Here is an 11697-nt window from a genome sequence, read left to right on the forward strand (position 1 = left end):
AATAGGCTTGGTTGTTAGAGGAACCAAAATCCAATAGTAATCAAGTCAGCGAAATAGGCTTGGTTGCTAGAGGAACTTAAGAGAAACTGTCTTGAGAAATTAGGTCTAACATAACATTATAAGCTTATGGTTTTGGTTTGAGAAGGACTTGTTATTTAGATGAAACCAACGATCCCAAGGCTCTTTTATTATATTGTTTTTAACCGTTTAAAAACCCCCAATTTACAACCTCTTCTCTCTTCTAATCATCTCTAAAGGTTAACTAAATTAAACTACTCCCTGTCGGAACGATACTCTTTATTACTACTTCGGTAAGACCGTGCACTTGCGGTTTTATCTCATCATGTAACGGGATGGGAACTTGGTTATTACATTTCTATTCCTTACGTATTGTTTTTGAAGATTTATGACTATGTTTTTAGATTGGATTTTTATGAAACATTTATGAAGAGGCCTTCGTGCCAAAGACTCTTTTAGTTATTGAATAAAGTTCGCTGCGAAGTATTAAAGATTTTGTTATTGAATTTTAAAGGATAAATAGTTATTTATTCAGTTTATGATTTTAAGAAAAGAATGTGACATTCCGTTTATGTGAATACTCTGATTATTTTTATGAAATTTTTATGTTGGGAAAACGGGGTGTTACAACAAAGGAGATTTAGCTACTCATTGTCATGGAAGCCTTGCAAGGATGAATTGAAAGAGAAAGATCCATTACACACTTGTGATCTCTCAACAAAGTGATGTAGAATTCACTTTCTATCACTCACACTCTATAAAGCACAAGCCCTATCTCTCTCTCTCTAGAAATATTACAAGTGAAAAACTCAGAGAAAAACTAAGAATAAACTATGTATCTCAATGAAATGGTTGAGTGGGCTATTTATACAATTCTGACTCTGCATCAACTCGCCTCGCGAGCTCATTCATTCGCCATGGCGAGTTGAGGTTCCTTCGCCATTGGGTTTGTGCCACGTCAGTTGTGAGAGGCTAAACCGCCCTAACTCGCCTCGCGAGTCATTCCACTCGCCATGGCGAGTTTGCTCGCCTTCCACTCGCCATTGCGAGTTGGTGGCGAAGGATCTTTGATGCTTACTGGAATTGCTCGCCTTTGATGCTTGCTATGGCGAGTTGGAGGCGAGTGATCTCATTTTTCTGCCTTTTTGTACTTTTCTCCATTTTCTTCTCTTTGCTTGATGTCTTGAGTTCAAATCCTGCACAAATGGGTGAAGTAAGATAGATAAAGCGTAAAAGGGCAATAATCACTTATTTCTCGGCATTTCCCTCAATAACTTACAAAACAAGTAACAAAAGTGCCTAAAATATATCACTTAAAATACAACTTTCTAGCACTTATCAGTTGCTTCTGAACAACCTTCTGAACTAGGTTGCTTCTGAACAACCTTCTGAACTGGGTTGCTTCTGAACAACCATCAGAACTGGGTTGCTTCTGAACAACCATCAGAACGTTCTGATCAACTTTCTGATCAACATTCTGAACTAACTTTCTGAACTTCAGAGTTAGTTCATGGATTCAATGTCATTTGATTTTATGCATCTTGGTATGATTCAAACCTTGTTCCTGTCTTAGTGAAAACACTCAAGAGCACAAGTTAAATACCAAGGAATTAATCAAAGTCCATTTAATCCTTAATCATTAAAGTTTATTATCTTTAAAATTAATTAGGGATTTTGCCTCAACAATCTCCCCCTTTTTGAAAATGATAAACTTATGATTTAGGATTATGGATTTTGATTATAAATGAAGAATTTTAGAGCTTGAAAATTTTATTTTAATGCTCCCCCTCATTTTTATAATCCATTATGAGTTTTTAGAAGTTTTAAAAAGCTCCCCCTCATTTTTATAATCCATAAGAATATGCAAATTTGAACCAACATCAATATTCATTCATTAATATTTTTCATGAAATACAATTTGTATGAGGAACATGGTTCAAAAACAAAAAAGCATATAAACTAAGTTTGATCAAGCAAAAATGAAGTTTTATAAGACTTCAATAACTATTGATCACTAGCCTACTTAGGGCCTAAACTTAGAGAACTTAAAGACATGAAATCCTAAAGCTTCTCCCCCTTTAGTCATCTGCAAAAAGGTTAGGGAGTAGGACCAGAAATGATTCAGGGAGTAGAATCCCCAGAATCTGAGGATGGTTCAGATTCAAAAACGGTTGGATCAACAAAGACAGGTTTGTCCACTGCTAAACCAGGAGCCTGAACATCCCTTGTCCAGTTAGCAAGTGCACACACAATTTTGTGAGTTTTAGTGGCAACTCTGAGAGCCCTTGCAGCCATTTTCTCAGCCTTAGAAGGCTTGGCAGGGGCAGCATCACCAGAAACATCAGCTTTTCCTTTGTTTGTTGTGACAAAAGTGTTTAAAGAGTCAAACAACGAAGACATATTTGGGAGATTCTGAGTTGTTTTGGTTTGAGGTGGAGGTGGTGTGAATGAAGGAATGGTACTTGGTGTTGGTAGGGAAGACACCAGATACTTGCTTATTCCAGCAGTAGACCCCATTGTTGATGTTGACAAGTTCACAAACTGAACTTGTTCCATGTTCTGAGCAGATGGAACATTCTGATCTCTCTGAACATTCTGACCAGTTTGAGCAAGAAGCTGAACTTCCTCAGAAGGCAAAGATCATGAACCCAAAGGATTAGGATCTGCTGACAGCTGCTCAACAGGTGCAGTAGGAACATTCTGAGCTACATCCTCCAGAACATTCTGATCATCTTGCTGAATGTTTTCTCCCTGAGCATCTTGAAAGAGCTTTTCATAGAGATCATTTGTAGTGTCTTCAATGTTGAGATCAAAGTCAGGATGAGCTTCAACATTTTCTTGTTCAAACACAGCTTCTTCATCAACATCCATTGGTTGATTTTTGGCTTCCAAAAGAGTTCGATACTAGAATCTCTGCAACTTTCCTAGTATCTTCATCAACATTCTAAGCTTGAAGCTCAGTATTTTCTTCAACTCTAATATCTTCAAAGAATCTTCAACTTTCTGATGGTCAGCATCAGATTCTCCAACCTTCTTAGCAGCTTTCTTAGCATGCATGGCTTCAAGCTGTTCTTAGCTTGCTTCAACTAGCTCTCTTGCATGTTCAGCAACATGAGCAAGGACTTCAAGAGCTGGAGCAGCCTTTCCTTTCTCAACCTTCTGAGAACTTGAACCAATTTCCTTCTTGGCAGGCTTGTCAGCTTTCTGCTTCTTCCTTACTTCCTGAATTTTCTGATCAGCAAGTCTCTTAACTGATCCAGTCTTTTGAGGAATAGGCATGTTTGAGGTTGTTATGTGAAGTTGACTAATGGTTTTGGCTGTGAATCTCATAAAGGTATCCTGACCTTTTTCTTTGTCTAGAGAAATTCCAGCAGCTTCAAAATATGGGTGCCAAGTGCATCCCATATGGCAACCCAACAACTTTCTTCATTCGGGATGTTCAGAATATCTGAAAGAAGGTTCTGAGAAACTTGGATTCTCACTCCTTTGACTGTGGATTCCAGGAACTTTTCTTCATTTTGTTCCTTTACAGTCATGTTGGCATATAATTCCTTCACCAAGTCTGGAAAAGTCTGACATTGAGTGGAAACAAAACTTGATCAACCTTGAGGATCTATGAACTTCTTCATATTCCATCATTTTGTCTTAAGACTTTCAAAGTCAAAGTACTCAGCTCTGCTGATGAGTCTGTTAGCCATCTTTTCAATACTTTGAATCTTTAAAGTAGAAGCAAGTATGACAATGTCATTGCCTTTTCCTCTTTTCCTAGGAACATATTCCTCTTCCTCTGTTTCCACTTCTTGTTCAGCTTCAGAGGAGGTTTTCTCTTCAGGCAGAGGCAAAGCTTCTTTTTCAATTTGCTTCCTTCTTGGGTAAACTATCTTTGCAGCCTTGGCCATTTCAAAGAGAGTTTCCTCAGTTTTCTCAGAGGTTGCTCCTTCTTCTGCAACTCCTTTTCCTTTTCCAAAGGATTCTTCTTCAACTTTCTCAGAAACATTTCGCTTTTCAGAAATGGTTTCTTTATCAGAGTCTCCATGCATCTCAGGGATGATTACATCTTGTAGAATTGTATGAAGAGGGGTTTCATTGAGTGGAGAATGATCAGAGGGTTGATCATCAGCAGCGGTTGGTGGTGATTGAGAACGAACGCGTGAAGAAGTTTTGGTTCGTGCCATTTTTCGCAAGAACAGAGTATGAACTTTGTTTTGAGAAAAAATTGGTTTGAAAAGAAGAGGTGTGATGGAAATAATCTGAATAGTTGTTGGTTATTATAGAACCAAAACGTGTTCAGTTGAGGGAAGAAAGAGGAAGTGACTTGACAGTTTTTGCATTGGAAAAGATGAAACTGAAAAGTAGTGGCCAGGAGAGAGAAACTAGCCGTTTGAGGAAAAGTGAATGGATGGTTTGATTGATGGTTAAGGTTTTACATGGTGGTTAATCCTTAAACCTATCTTCTTATAACCAAACATTAAATGCTTCAGATTATAGTGAGATTTTTGGTTAAAGTTAACACAAAATCTTTCGTTTGAGATTTCTGACCCAGAATCCAGATCCTGAACATTCTGATAAATAAGAACATTCTGACCTGTATGAACAAACTGAACGGATGAACATTCTGATCTCATGAACATTCTGAGGAATTGTTCATATTAAGATTGATTTAACTGAAGCGAATCAGATAACATCAAGGGGGTAAGTTCAAGGCCCTTAGTGATTAATGATCAATCTTTATTAGGATTTTTCATGATTTGCAATATTTCTTTAAGAAAATTGAATCTATCCTCAACAAGGGGTTTTGCAAAAATATCAGCTAGTTGATTTTCAATATCAACAAAGCTTAATACAATAACCATTTTCTGAACATGGTCTCTTATGAAATGATGTTTAATTTCAATATGTTTAGACCTAGAATGTTGTATAGGATTTTTAGAAAGATTTATAGCACTAGTATTACCACACAAAATAGGAATATTTGTGTACCTTAGTGAATAATCTTTCAACTGATTTCTGATCCACAAAATCTGAGAGCAACAACTTGTTGCAGATACATACTCAGCTTCAGTTGTGGAGAGCGCAATGGTGTTTTGCTTTTTGCAAGACTATCCAATCAATGCTTGTCCCAAGAATTGACAGGAACCACTTGTACTCTTCCTCTCAATTTTGTCTCCAGCATAATCAGCATCACAATAGGTTACAAGATCAAAACTATAACATTTTCTATACCAAAGGCCAAGATCAGTAGTTCCTACTAGATATCTAAAGATTCTTTTAACTGCAGTTAAATATGATTCTTTTGCACATGTTTGAAATCTAGCACATATTGACATGCCATTGATGTTTACAACTCTATCTTTGTCTTCAATTTTCGTAATTAAAGTAAGATAATTATTCAACAATGCTTAAAACAAACTTTTATGCTCAAAGTTGGGACAATATAAGTGTAAGAACAAAATATGCAGACCTTAGAGAAATTTTTTGAAGATTATAACAAGATCACATACAACATCATAATGAAGATCAAGTATATAAAAAATCTTCTAATGATAAATTCAAACATAAGATTCATTTAAAATCATGTTTGATGAATGATATTTTCTTAAACCATATCAAAGTTAAGTGAAATCTTCACGTTTCAGATTGTTCTGAAGTTTGACAAATTAAGACATTTTTATGTTTCATATCAATGAACAATCATGATTTAACATTTATGATCAAACATAAATCTTCCTATGAATTATTTAACAACAATGATGAATTAGTTTCCATCTCATGTCAATAACTCGGATAGAAATGCTTAAGAGTCATTTATTTCAAATGTGAAGAGATAAGTATTACAAAATGATGTAACACATTTAACATTTAACATGATAGTTAAGAAAGAATTTTGGGACAAATAATGAGAGAATATTATGCATGAATTTATACAGAAACAACACATTGTTCAATTATAAGAACATTAATTCATTTTCAATGCACCCTTAATATATCTTGTTAAAGCATAAGACATCATGCAATAATTTCAGTCATTAATTATGACGTGTGCAGTTGTAAATGAGTATAATACCATCATGAAATGAGTATGAACAAAGTATGAAACACTTATTTGCATTTAAGTTCAAACATTTGATATATGCACATATTATACATGACAGAATTTGATGCATTCAATCATATATCATATTTATTATAGTGCAAATAAATGTGTACCTTATGCGATGATATCCCTCACTTTTGAGATTCAATGAAGAGAGCATGTTTCTCTTTCTTTGAAATACTTTCCCGTCTGGATGGAAAAGTCCAAGCATCAATAAGAAAAACCTTCTGAAGCAATTTAATCATCAGTAGCTTTCTCTTCTTCTTAGTCTTTTCAGCTTTCTGATATAAGTGTCTTTTAACATATTCAGAAGTTCCAGGGTTTGCAGACATATGATCAACATATGGAATGCTTTGTTCATGAAGAATGTTTGCTTAAACATTCTGAACTTGATTTGAAGGAATTGTTCCATCATTTTCATCTGAGAATCCTCAAAGACACTTGCATTGAAGTCTGGGTTGAATTCCTCCGCATTCAGTTCAAAACCATCTTGATTTCAAGCTAGCTCAGCTTCATCAGATTCCTTTGTGGTAGTGTTTCAACTAAGCATATGTGTGGCTAGAACTTTAGCAACATCATACATATCATGATCTTTTAATGACAGAGGGTCATTTTCCATATCAGATTCTAGAACAATTTCTTGTTCATCAAACTGGAGTTTACTCATGATGTTTGTAACATCACTTCAGATTTTGAAATTGTTTCAGCAGTAGAAGATTTAAAGGATCCTTCTCCAATTAAAGCTTTCAGCTTTGTTAGCTTTTTGAGGTATTTTTTTTAGAAGCTTTTTCAATTTCATTAACCTTCTGAAGTTGTTATGTAGGAACTTCATCAACTTTTTGAGTTCCATCTTTTAGTAGCTGCATCAACTTTTCTGAATTCATGTTTCAGTAGTTGCATCAGCTTCCTGAACCTTATTGGCTGCAATCTCAATATTTGAGGTATTTGCTTCAACTTGCTGACTTTCATTCTCAGCAACATCAACTTCCTTTTGAAGTACTTCAACATTCTGAACTTCATCAGCTATCTGAACAACTTTGTTAGCAATGTCAAAAGCTTTTTGAAAGGTTTCTCCAGGGATGTCTTGATCCATTTTTGGAGGACCTCATTGTTGTCAAATTCTTTAGTTTAAAGATTTGATACTCCTTCTCATACACTTCATTTTTTTTAGAGGCATATTAAAATGCTTGAGTGTGAGTGTGAAAGCCAATTCATATAAAATATGAGAAGTCTTCTTGTTCTTCAATCATATGTTGCAGAATCATGTAGTTGAGATTTGAAAGACAATTTTGTTAAGAACATGATATATGATACATGATCAACATTAATGACATTCTCAAACACTTCCAAAGTTATTTCTACCTTGCTTGAACACAAAGGAACAAACTTTGAAGCTTTCAACTTTTAGGATTGAGTAGCTTCAGCATCAGGAGCATTTTCCTGAACATTATGATCTGCAGACACATGAACATTCAGATCTTCAGTTTCAGATGTTTCTTGCACAATCTGACCTGTTTTTCTGAGCATCTTGAAACACATCAGTGTTGAAGTCTGAGTTTAGATCTTCTATGTTGAGACTAAAACTAGTTGCAAATTCCATTTGCTCATCTTCTAGTGATTGAACATTTTCTCCACATATCATCTTGGAAGCAAATATTTCTGCATCACAGATTGGCAAAGCTTTTGGTACCCATATTACTTTGGGTCCTTGAAGGTTAGTGTTTCTCTTCTTGAGAGATTATTTCTTATGACCATATTCTGATTTAAGATAATCAGCTTTGTTGTAATAAGAACATTATGTTTTACCAATCTCAACCTTTTGAGACCAATCTAATTTAGGATAAAATGTCTTTTTGAAATGAGGATTTTTCTCAAATTTCTTTTCATAAAACAATATACAGGTTCAAAATGTTGAATCCTTTTTCAAAATGATCATTTTTATTTACCTTCTCACTTTTGTTTGGTATAACATATTTTCATGACAATTTTGTTTGTGATAGGTTATGAATCCTAAACCATCCTTTTTGAAAGGTCTTAACAGACTTTATAAAGTTGGTTATGTCCTTTTTCAAAATATTACTTCGCTTTTCAAAATAACATTTTATTTCAAAAATTCAGACTTTGTTAAATCTTACAATTTTTGCTCATTGAGAATCTTATGTTTCTCAAATATTTTAAAGTGAGAGTTCTACAATTTTTGAATGGTTTCAATATATATCATTCAAGATTAGTAGTTTCACATTTTCTTTCTTTATACAAGAAAAGTTATTATTTTAAAAGTTCATACTTTTAAGATAAAATGCATGAGTCATATGAGATAATAGTAAACACTTTATATAAAAGATAAGGATCAGATTTCTTACCTCTTTACTTTATGTGTTGTCTTTTACTCATGTGTTGACTTCTTCTTCAAAATCATCTCTGAATGCCATCTTTGCATTTTCTTCTTCAGAGGGATTTTACTTTTCAAATATCCCACATTGTTGCATATGTGATATGCACTTTGGCTTGCAGGTTTTGACATTACTTCTTTCTGGATCTTTTCCTCATACACTATTAAGTGCTCAACCCATAGAGGCAGGCTCTGATGCCAATTGAAGTAGATAAAATAGTCACAAGGAAGGGGGGTTTGAATTGTGACCCTTTAAAAATTAACCTGAAACTTAAAAGTGATTCTCAAGTATTTTACTTGGAATAGTTAAGTTAATATTCTGACTTCAGAACGTTCTGAAGTTCATACACATAAACAGTTTAATAAAGTAAATGTGTAAGTGTGTGTATGTATACTGTAATTAAAGAGTATAGGGAAGAGAGAAAGAACACACAGAAATTTATAGTGGTTCACCCAATGTGGGTTAGTCCACTCCTCACAATCTTGTGAGAGTTTCCACTATGATGCTTGAGATAACCTCTCAAATCCTGCACCTTACAATCCTTGTTCACCTGAACAATTACAACAACTGTATTCTCTAAGCCTCAGCAGGCTTGCACCTTGTTACTAAGTTAACCACTTAGACTCTTACAAACTCAGCTCAAACTAACACTTTAGTACCCCTAAAGCTAGATGAGATTTGTTTTTCTTCTTGCTAAGTTACCCACTTAGACTTTTGCTTCTTCTGCTCAATCTAACACTTTAGTACCCCTAAAGCTAGATGAGACTTTCTTTTCTTCTTGCTAAGTTACCCACTTAGACTCTTGCACCTTTAGCTCAAACTAACACTTTAGTACCCCTAAAGCTAGATGAGACTTTACAAGATGTTTGAAGCTTGAATGAATGAAATCAGACAAGAGAAGAAAGGAAGGAAGTGTTATCTTTAAAGAGATAACAGAAAGAATTGATTTACACTACAAGAAGATATTAAAGAATCTTCAGTGATGATCAATTCAGATGCTAAAGCTTCAAAACAACCTCAAGTTGTTTTTCTTGTATGCTTTGCAATTTGTGTGGAGTTTGAATGTTTGAGAATCAAACAGAGGAGGAGGAGGAAGAAAGTTGTCTTTGCATGAGATAACAAAGAGTATTGATGTGCACTAAGGAAACAAGAGCCTTAGAGATTGATCAATTTCAATTGCAAGAGCTTCAAACAAAATCAAGTTGTTTTCTTGTATGCTTTGCAATGGTGCAAGTTTTGCTAATGCCTTGATCTCTATTTATAGAGTCTTTGGGCTCATATAGCCGTTGTAGGGTCCAATGGTGTTATGCCATGTGTCCTGGGTCCCACAAGCTTTAACTTGAAATTCTGGGCAAACATTCTGATCTCTGATGAACATCATAATGTTGTTGCGTTCATGATGATCTTCATCTACGTTCATCATGATCTTCATCTGGGTTCATCATATATGAATGAACACATGAATTTCTGGGCGTGTCATATGCTTTTCATATGAATTTCTGGGCAACAACCAAAGTATGGGCTTTTCCACATACATCAGAATGTTCCTTTCCCAGATTTTCCTTGGGACTGGTGCATGAAAGATCTAGTGGGATTCTGCATCTTCAGGCCCATGCTTTGAGGGATTGTGTGGTCCTTGTACTGTACCAACTCCCATATGTGTCTATCTCTTGTTGATCAAGACAGATTTGCTTTTTGCTTTTCACCTACTGTACTGTTCATAAAGTAAGCATGTGCTGAGCTGAACATTCTGACCATCAGAATGTTTAATATCCATGATGTTCTTCATCTGGGTTCATCAAGGATGAATGTCTGATGAGTTTCTGGGTCCATCCAATACGTGACATGAGATTTGTTCAAGTTTTATCCTTCAAAAGTTACTTCTCCATATGCATCAAAAGTTGCTTGAAAAAGTAGGATAAAGTTGATTCAAATCTGTCTTGGATTTGGTGCAGGAAAGAGAGGATAGTGGATCTTCAATCTTCAGGCCCATGCTTCAACGAGATTTGCTTGATTCATCTCAGAGTACATGTTATCTCTGATGCAAGATCTCCTTTTGCTAGCTTTTCCATCTTTCCACCAACTACACTGTTCATGGCTGGAAGCATGTGCAGAAGTGAACATTCTGATCTCAGAATGTTCCATTTGTTCTTACTTTAGGTTGATTTGTAAGACTTAACTTTTAATGTAATCAAACCTAATAGTAAGATACAACTGAAGTGCAGTGAATGCATCATCTAGGACAATATTCTCTTTGGAATATTCCTAGTACTTTAATGTTCATAGTCTTGGATGAACATTAAAGATCCTTTTGACATAGATCCTTGTCCATGCCTTTATTTGTTGATAGATCCATGCAGATTTACTTTTCTGGACCTTTTATTCATGTCAAGTGTACTTGCATGCTCTTCATGTTCTTGATAAATCTGGGTTGCTTCTGAGCAACCTTCTGAACTGGGTTGCTTCTGAACAACCATCAGAACGTTCTGATCAACTTTCTGATCAACATTCTGAACTAACTTTCTGAACTTCAGAGTTAGTTCATGGATTCAATGTCCTTTGATTTTATGCATCTTGGTATGATTCAAACCTTGTTCCTGTCTTAGTGAAAACACTCAAGAGCACAAGTTAAATACCAAGGAATTAATCAAAGTCCATTTAATCCTTAATCATTAAAGTTTATTATCTTTAAAATTAATTAGGGATTTTGCCTCAACAGAGAGCAGCTCTCCGATCCAATATGTGAAAGTGTTACAAAAGGTTACACGACTCTAGCTTTCAAGCTTTACACATGAACAAACCCTAGATCTACCCTTTGGTATTTTCCCACTCTCACACTATGAACCCTAAAACCCAAGGTGATTATAATGTTTTTCCCAACCTAAGAAACACTCTCATCAAAGACACACACCCCATAGGATCCCTCCTTTGATCTCCAAGTTTTCTCTCTTAAGCTCTCCTAAGATTGTCTTCAAAAAAGCACAAGAACACAATATATACTAGTCTTCCCCTGAAGAAATCGTGTCACGATTTCCCTAGATCGTGTCACGATCTGCAACGGTCCCCAGGTTGACCAGTCCTTATCAGTGATACTTAACCAGCAAGTTTCTGAATCGTGTCACGATTTCCCAAATCGTGACACGATTTGGCGTCCTGCAAACTTGCTTACGGTCACTTGAAATCGTGTCACGA

The sequence above is a fragment of the Medicago truncatula genome, chromosome 4 (assembly GCF_003473485.1).
Source record: "Medicago truncatula cultivar Jemalong A17 chromosome 4, MtrunA17r5.0-ANR, whole genome shotgun sequence".
In the NCBI taxonomy this organism is placed as follows: domain Eukaryota; kingdom Viridiplantae; phylum Streptophyta; class Magnoliopsida; order Fabales; family Fabaceae; genus Medicago; species Medicago truncatula.